Source organism: Aythya fuligula, chromosome 2, assembly GCF_009819795.1.
Source record: "Aythya fuligula isolate bAytFul2 chromosome 2, bAytFul2.pri, whole genome shotgun sequence".
Taxonomy (NCBI): Eukaryota; Metazoa; Chordata; class Aves; order Anseriformes; family Anatidae; genus Aythya; species Aythya fuligula.
In genome coordinates this window covers 95,512,048-95,520,499 of record NC_045560.1, presented here as the reverse complement: position 1 = coordinate 95,520,499, position 8,452 = coordinate 95,512,048, and positions in this window count along the sequence as shown.

The window sequence follows — 8,452 nt, the reverse complement described above, 5'->3', positions numbered from 1 at the left end:
TACTTTAGGGCTTTAAAATAACCTTTAGAAAGCAAAATTAAATATGGAGTCATGAATACACAACGGGTATTTATTAAGTCTCCTCTACCAAATACATTTCATGAAAATTCTTACATCTCTCCACTCTCCTCTTTATGATCTAATCTGAAACTGCTCAGGAGACAGAGCACAGAGAATACCTGAAGGCTTTTCTGAATCCACAAAATTTGAGTTAGTGGTGTGAGACACAAGATGATGAAAAAATACCTTTATCCTTTTCCCACAGCTATATTTTTAGTTAAAACACTATCCCTGGAGGACAGGACTTCTCTCACTTCAGTTTTCACAGGACTTCTCTCACTTCGGGTTTCACTTTTTGTTCTGTCCTTTCACCAGCTTGCAATAATGAGTCAAAGTTAATCCTTGGGCACTGGGTCAACGGCTTCAAGTAGAACTTTAAGGATATATGCCCGTGGAAAGCCAGACTTACTAGAGCTTTACTACTCTGTGTTAGCACATTGTCCTCAAGTCAGGACACTTTCCTGGGGTTGGTCGGAGCAGACGGTATAGGCAATGGTGTTATGCACCTGTAGATCTCTGAACCTGGGGGACTGGAGGTGCCACCTTTTCTCAGGGCACCGCTTACAAAAGGAGCTGCTTATCATCTACATAATTTTTTCTTCCCTGTTAAAAATATTCCGGTGACCCTCTGAGGAAAATAAACTCTTCTAAGTTTTGGAGGGTGGGGAAGAGATGTAGCAATCGGGTCAATGATCTTTGGGTAGTTGGACCAGATGATCTTGGAGGCTTTTTCCAACCTTATTGATTCTACAATTCTATGTAATGCTCATTTTCTGGATACTCTTGTGTAACCTGACTTACAGATATGCTGAGAACCTGTCATGGGACCACTTAGCATAAATGCAAGTTTTATTTTCTAACAAGCAATCGGAAATCATAGTCTGAAATATATATATATATAAGCAACAACAAAACACAAACTGGGTGTCTAAACTTGACTATTACACATTTCATTTATTTACTTTTTTATTCTGATTGCTATCAGTGCAGCAACTGCAACAGTTCTCAGTGGAGCAATGCCACACAGGAAAAAAATAAAAAAATAAAAAAATATGACCCGAAATACTTATATAATAGGAGAGTTCTTTTGCTGTGTTCTTTTGTTCTTTTTTACTCATGCGCTCTACTTCCAGTTCTGTTTCTCTCTTTTGCTTCTGTACAGACATCTTGACAGCATAAATGGTTGGGTAAATAGCATTTGTTATCCGTATGGAGAGTTTAGCATTTTTTGGATGCAAAAGCATTAATGTGTTCTTAGTAACTTTGTGCCGATTGGCCTAAATTTGTGAGTGGCAACTTCCAGTTCTACTGTTGCAATTGGGTTACTCTGGAATTTTGCAAAGTAGTTTTCTCTCTGAGTAAAGAAAGGAAGCCAGATTACTGTCATACAAGCAGAAAGTTCAAAACTGAATAAGGTGAGGAATAAGAGAATTTCTACATTTCTACAGTTAGAATCAGAAAATTTTCTGGTGTCCAGAATAGAGGAAAGCATTGAACTTGTGATTGACATCAGAATGAGAAGTGAAAGACTGAAGAGAATCCAGATGACTAAGCCCAGGAAAATGACAACATGTTAAGCAATTCACCAGCACTCATTTTCACGGGGTTAGAGAACAATCATTCAGTTTACTAAAGGACAGATTGCTGTTTCTTCTGGAAGGGACTGTTAAGAACTAAAACCACAAGCGACAGCTGAAAGCAAAGAAAGAACTACAGAATTTGACAGTTATGACATTAAAAGTACCTGTGTACTCATGTGCCTGAGGCAAATAATATTGTACCTTAAAAGGTTAAGTTAGAAGAGCAAGTTTTAGCTATAGCTCTCAGGCCTTCAGATCACCTGAAACAAGTCAGAATGGAAAAAAATCGGTGCAGCCCAGCACTTAGTGTGCTGTCAGTGCCCAATAGCAGATATGCTACCTAGTGAGCTGTGGTTTTGTTGTCACTGTCTGGCAGCGAGATCATTTGTTTTAATGACCTTCTGCCATCATGTGAAAGCAATAGCTCTTTTGATTGGGCATGCGGTAAAATTAAAGGCTAATTGGTATTCCACTGACAATATACAGTAGGTACCTCATTGTGCTGCTGACAAGATCTGATTGATGCTGCCTCTAGAACATACAGGTTTAAAGGAAATTAGTTTGATAGGAAAAAAATTGCAGTGCCAAATTTTCAAGTTATCTACTAGTGTTCCATTTCACAAGAGATATTATACCATCCAAATTTAATACATACCAGGCAGAAGAAACCACAATGACAATAATCCTAAACATTATTGTGGCATCTGTCATAGGCTGTATGAGGTTATCACATATTTGAAACAAGTGTACCTGAACACAGCAATAGTTTAACAAGAGCGAAGACTTCTGAGCGCCAATTTATCAAAACAGGCAAGTCCTGAGGCCAACAACAGGTCCCCTACCCACATATGCTTTTTTCCTACTAGTAATGTTACAGGAGTTCCTGAACATTAGCGCTGGGCTGATAGACATCTAGAAACCTTGCATATGCCAAGTAGTTCTATGTTGTATTTGCAGTAGCGTAGTGTATCTGTAGTGTTAGAAGTGGTATATACAGCTTTAGAGTTCATCTAGTTAAGCACAATTAATATAACACAGTTAGGACACTGTCTATCCTGCAGAACACAAACAGGTAGTTGGGGCATGCCTCCACACCTACCTTACATATGCACTCCTGTTTCATTCCAGAAAGCTCCAGAGAGAAACGTGGCAACTGTTTTAATGCACAGAATACACGGTAAACACTTGCTTCTGTGATCCAGCCCTCATGTCAGAACAAGTTTGCTTTGAGTATTAGTCATAAGAGCTTAATTCATTAAAATTTAAACTTACATTATTCATTAACGACAGCATTTTAAAATGCAGAATTTGTCAAAGGGAAAGGTGGCCAGCCATAAATCCAATACTATCTTCAGCACAAATGGAAGAACCACAACAGAGGTCACCCTGGTGCAACATCCCTTTCACAGGACCCTGCACCTAAAACTGGAAAGAATATGCTCCTGTCACAAACTTCATTCTTCACTGTGAATTTTCTCACCGTGGGTGAATCTCGTGTTATTAGCTCAGGTAAAGAAGTGAAGGCAATGGGTGTCATAAAGCCCAACACTATCCCAGCAAGATTTGCAGCCCCCATCCATGCCAACTGGGCCAGGCTATTTGAGATTCAGGTTTCTGTTTACACAATCAAGTGAGCAAAGCGTAGGAAAAAAAAAACTTTTTTTTTTTTTTTTTTCTCATTACCTGATGAAAGAATTGCTGCCTCCATGTCTTTTAGGCACATATAAAAAGTACATGTTCTGTGATGCAGAATTTCTTTGGCAGCTTTCAGAAGTAAATAAAAGCTTTAGGCTCCAGATGATAAACTATACTCAGACACTTTAACTAGTATAGTCCTAAGGCACAAAGGAATAGACTCTCCATCCTGGAATACCTTGTAATTATGTTGTAGATTCCCCTGTGAAGATATATAATAACTTATGCTACTTAAAAGCATGACATGCATGAATAAATGCTCTTATTCTCTATAAATGCTCTTATTCTCTTGATTCAGCATCTTCCAGTCAATAGCATTTACAATAATTTATAAAATTATTGCACATCGTTGTATGCTATATAGCAAGTCTTTACATATACAATATATATAAAAGTGAATATTCTACATTTCTGGATAGATCTTTCTGAAGTCTTTATTTTTTTCCTTATTCATTTCCTCCATATTCTTTTCTGATATACTTTTCTGGTGCTTATACTCTTTTCCTTCTTGAAAAAAACAGCCTCTCTTTCTAGATCTGCTACCACCAGAATGCCCAAACAACAATAATTACTGGGGCTTACTGAATCTTGTTGGCCAGTAAAGGTGAGGCTGCCACTTTCCTGGGTCCAGCGAGTAGCAAGGCTGAGCGTATATTGTCAGTAGGTGCACAGTACACGTGGCTGGCCATGCAGATCAACCCAGACAGAAAACACAGCACTCACAATCACAAACAGCACCAACAGCCGTATCCTGTCTGGCTGATTAGGATGAAAGCCTGTTAGCAGGAACATATACATCTATACAACACAGATCCTTCCAGCTGCTGCTCCCACACAATCTATCCAGTAAGCTGGACTCTGGCTCCTCTGGTCCCTCCAGTTGCTGGCACCTGGATGTGTAAGCCCCCAGGGCCACAGCCCCACACCAGCTGCTGGTACTCAGACCCCTTAAGCATGTGTGCACACACCCTGTGAATCTCTCTGGTAACTAGCCTTAGGTGGTCTCTGTAGTCTTGAATCCCATGTCTTCTAGTTGCCTCATGTACAAACACATGCAGACAGGTTCTCTTAGAGCCCTGATCCCATGGGTCATTCTAGATGCCTTGGACCTCTTGGTTCCTTCCATAGCCAACACTCAGTGTGCTCTGGTCTCTCTAGTATCTAGGCCAGACTGATGTCTATTCCAGTAGTTGGCTCCCAAGCCTCATATCCTACTGTCCTACTAGTAGAGTTTGATGTTAATTAACAATTGCACATGCTGACGTACACATCAACACAGTATTCATGTACTCCAGTCTCTCCAGTTGCTTCAGACACAAGGGCACCTACAGCCTTTGTCCCTGTTTCCAGTTGCTGGCCTGTAAATCTCTCCCTCCTGTCATTTCAGCTGTTGGCATCACAGAAGCATGGGCCCCTGTGACTCATGGTCCCCTCTTCAGCCACTGAGACTTAGATGCCCATGCACAAAGAACAGAGAGACCCTTACCCAAGAAAATAATTAGAAATGAAGTTTAGTAAGAAGACAGGACAGGCTGCAGTGATCACATACAGGGCGTGAAAAGTGCACTGAACGGCAGCCTTGCAACTGTCTCCTTTTGTTCCTTTTCCCCCATCTTTTCACATTTGTTACTCCTTAAATCACCTTGATCTTCCTTTTCCCCAGCTTTCCTCATCCTTCCTCTAAATATTTCATAATAAGCCTTGCATAATCTCAAGTTCCTTTTCCCCTGCATTCCATAATGATTCCAATGTCCCTGACAGGGTGACCCAAAGCCCCACTAACTCATCTGCTGAGTTTCATACCTGGACAAGGATCCTCCTCCTTTTATAGACCCAGGTCCAGGTCAGGGTGTTTTCCCTGACTAGGTGACTAGAGTTTCACCACCTGTCACTGCTCCTCTCTGTTCACGGAGAGGAGTCTCTAATCACATAACTCGTCACATACACCTTACACTACAGTGCTTTTTGGTTAGTGTCATATTATCAAGTAAAATTTAACAATTTAGAATTTTCTATCCCTCTCTCTGCCTGTTGGTGTTACTTTAGTACAGCAAATCGTTTGCATTTTTCCTGTGACTGACTCACACAAAAATTTGGGTTTTTCTGCTGTGAAATCCAGGAGTTTTCATCTGGATTCTAGATACATCATAAGCATTGAAGAACACAGAAGCAAAACTACTGAAAACAAGAATTGCTCCAAACCCAAACTGTGAACTTCTTGGTTTATAAATACCTGGTGATCACATGCTCAAATAACTACGTGCTTTTCCTATGACTTCAATAGCTGATGGATCAAGCTAAAGGTAAAAGATGTTCTGTGGGAAAAAATAGCATAACTTCAACATTTTATTTCCATTCTTTAATATTTTAATCATTTCAAGGCTTACCCTTTCAAAGTGATTCATAAACAGGTCTAAAATGAAATGCAGTGACTGTAACCAAAGATTTGCAAGAAAATGGTAGAAGTCAAAGCCCTACCTGGCAGTTAGTTCTTCGCCAGGCTTTTGTACATCTACGCACAACACAAAATGATTTAATGCTCTTGCTGTGCAACTTCCAAATAATTGTTTCTTTTGTTAAAATCTCACTTTTTATGAGAGGAAAAAGGAAAAGAATTTGTTGGAATGAGAATGAGCCATTACAGAGAGACAGGAGCACAGCAGAAGGTCCTTGCAATTCTTACATACGGAAACCACTTGCGTGCTGCTTGTTTCCGTCTCTACTGAAGGACGTATGCTTATTTATGTTTTATTATTGCTGTGCACATATGTTAATAAAAACCACCAAAACTCAACTTGCAGGTTGCTGAACATTTGCAGCCATATGGCAGCCATAACTAGTAATACCATTTTTTTCCAGATATAATTCTAAGTGTTTTGAAAAACAACACAGATCACACATGAATAAAACTAAGGATAATGCTACATTAAAATGTACCTTTGGGACTTAACAGGTCTGTAGTTTAAAATAGTATGTTTTGTAACTTTCAGAGTTTTCATTTCTTTTATACATTTAATATTTCTATTTGCATAGCTGTTCTCGTTGAAAGATTAAGAGGCAAGGAAGCTGTAAGATATTTTCTTAGAGAAACAGCATCATTCACAGAAGCACTTCCCTGCCCACTTACTTATCATCACCTCCATTACGTGTGTAAAACTGGGCTCGTAAAACACATTTCTGATGAAGCCTTGCAATAGCTAGAAATGGCAAGAAAGAAAGAGATGTGGCTTCCAGCCAGCTCACACGGAACTGGTCTTCAATGCTAAAATGCCATCTTTTTATTTATTATTTTATTAAAAATACATCAGCTAGGAAAAAAAAAAAAAAAAAAAAAAAGTATAAACAATCCTTTTAAAAATCTTATTTGCAGTAAAACTTGAGATCAGATCTGTTTCACCATATCTGAACTAATTTCAGTAAGTTTACCTCATGGCAAATTTAAAACTGCCAAGTTTTAAAGCATTTGCCCTGACGCACACTTGGCAGAGCAATCAAGAGATTTTGGGTGACATTAGTGTCAACAGTGCAGCAGGTGATATTATTTCATACACCTATCCACTCTAAATTCAGACTGGCTGGGAAACCAGTTGCAATATTTGCTAGACTGGCTGGGAACAAAACTCAGGGGGGCAGTGCAGTGCAACCCTGGGGGGCTGAGGATTTAGGTCCCCTGATTCACTACAGGTCCATGGAGCACTCATTAGCACTTCCTTGGATCCATCTCACACATTCCTGCCCCCACTTAACACACACTGTTAGTGCCTCTCACTACAACTAATTAGTTTGTTACACTGTCTCTGAGTCGATTAACATTTTTGCTCATATTGACTTTGAAACTCCCAACTGTGTGAAGTTAAACCTAAGTTAAGAGACTAAAGACCAGGTGAGGCCTGACAAGTCCCAAGGTCTAATATGGCCAGTGTAGTTTGTGTAACTCAAGGCCTGTTGTATAAAACCACCATACGCTATCACAATTATAGGCAGCTAATGACTGTCCTGACTTTGTCCAGAACAACATTTTAGGTCTCTGACTACTACAGCTTAATTATAAAGGACATAATTATTCATGGAAGGTAAGGTTGCTTTAAGCCTCCTGCACTGTCAGTTAGCAGCCCTAGTGCTTTTGAGAGTAAATCGTTGCTCCTTTCACGTGCTCCACAGCAATCACTGTACACATCCATCAGATCCCTCCTCATTCACCTCTTTTCCAAGCTGAAAAGGCCATCACCTCCTGAAAGCCTTTCTGAACAGAGCAACAAACAAAAATCGCAGTGAGGATGAGCCCTGCAAGTGCCATTACGCCGTCCTGGAAAGAGGCCTGGAGCTGAAGGCTGCGGTTAAGGTGCAGCTACAAGATGGATCCAGACAGCAGCTGAGCCGCCTCCTGCCTCACTCTCTGCTCTCTACATAACGCTGCCTGTTTGCCCATGCTTTGTATAGTCATTGAACTATCCACTAGGGACACCAGGACCCCTGTTTTATGTGGTCACAGCACTGATTTACAGAGCTACATGTATGTGTGGTCCAGAGCTCACGGCTGGGCAGGTATTCAGAGCAAGGCACTGGGTAACAGAAAGAGCAAAGACAACTGCAGCACTTTAATTTTATCATGAGGCAAACTTACTGAGATTAGTTCAGGTATGGTAAAACAGGTCTGCCCTCAAGTTTTACTGCAAATAAGTTTTTTTAAAAGGATTGTATTTACTAGCTTATTTATTTGTTTATTTAGGGCCTAGCCAATGTGTATTCACTACTCAAATGAAAGGAATAATAAAAAAGAAAAAGATAACATTTTAGCACTGAAGATCAGTTCTCTGTAACCTAAACTCTGACACTTAAATCTGTAAATGACCTTGACGGGATGTGAGAAGAGAGGGCAGATTTGACACAATAAAACTGCAGGAGACAGCAGATAAATTCAAGGGGCTAGAAAAACAGTCTCTGCTATTTGGCATCTGTATTAGGAAGTACTAAAATTAAATATATATATATATAACAATCAAAAGCCTAACATTAGCAGCTTAGGCATAAATGTTGTGTTACTGAAACATAATAAAGGCACCTGGTCAACAGTATTCATGCAAAATGAATTAGCATTTAAGAAAAAAAATGCACAG